The sequence below is a fragment of the Hyla sarda genome, chromosome 1 (genome assembly GCF_029499605.1).
Source record: "Hyla sarda isolate aHylSar1 chromosome 1, aHylSar1.hap1, whole genome shotgun sequence".
In the NCBI taxonomy this organism is placed as follows: Eukaryota; Metazoa; Chordata; class Amphibia; order Anura; family Hylidae; genus Hyla; species Hyla sarda.
In genome coordinates, this window is record NC_079189.1 from 429,450,512 (window position 1) to 429,451,811 (window position 1,300).

A 1,300-nucleotide genomic window follows, 5' to 3' on the forward strand; every position below is an offset into this window, starting at 1 on the left:
AGAATTAATAAAATAAACAAAAATAGTTTTGTAGCTTTCAGTATGTGTGTATTTTAGCATAGAGAGTTTCTTTACATAATAAATTTAAAGTGTACATCTAGGTACTCAGGTTAATATATTAGGCTGCTTTCACACTATGAGGTTCTCCCGTTAAAGGGGTACTCTGGCGCTAAGACATCTTATCCCCTATCCAAAGGATAGGGGATAAGATGCCTGATCGCGGGGGTCCCGCCGCTGGGGACCCCCGTGATCTTCCATGCCGAACCCCGTTAGAATCAGCCCCCGGAGTGTGCTCGCTCCAGGTCTGATTACTGGCGATCACGGGGACGGAGCATAGTTACGTCACTATGCTCAGTCCCCGTGATCGCCAGTAATCAGACCCGGAGCAAGCACGCTCCGGGGGCTGATTCTAACGGGGTTCGGCGTGGAAGATCATGGGGGTCCCCAGCGGCGGGACCCCTGCGATCAAGCATCTTATCCCCCATCCTTTGGATAGGGGATAAGATGTCTTAGCACTGGAGTACCCCTTTAATACACGTATGTTTGAAACATAATGGAAACACTAATACATTTATATTTCTAATATTCTCTCTCTTGCAAATTCCCTATAAATTCTCTGCATCTTATCTACATAATGAAGGCTTTAAAATAGTACCTAGTATTGTTACCACTTTTTCTTTCTCCATGCCACTTTTATACACTGTGCAGTTCATAAATATACATTTTCTCTCTCCATTATTGCTGAGTGAGCGAGCTGTTTCTGCTATGATGTCAAAGATGTGCTGTGTGCGCTTACTAATCAGATATTAATCCTCATAGCTTATTGTTCTAAACGTTTATCAAGAGTCCCCAGACAAGGGAGTGGGAATTCCAGGCTGCTGGAAAGGAAGGGGGTTGTAACTAATAATACCTTCATAATATACTCTACAAATTGTCAAATATTTATATGTGCTACTAATTTATAAAAAAAAATATATCATTAGTTATATTAAAATGAAAGCCTGTAGCCGGACCCTGATAGACAAACAATGGACAGACATAGACATAATCAGTCTGTAGATTGCTGTCTGGCTCCATAGATGAGAATTAGAAATTTTAAGGGGCTATCTGGTGGTAGGGTTGTTTTTTTTCCCTACAATTTACCTATTCCTTAGCTATAAAAAAAATAATAATAATAACCTTTACTCACTTCCAGAGCTCCCCTGCTGCCTCCTGTATCCTGCTTTTGGCTTCTGATGTGGTCCTCATTCTGGTTCTTGCAGGGCTGGTGCAAGAATTATTGCCACCCTAGGCAAAGCTA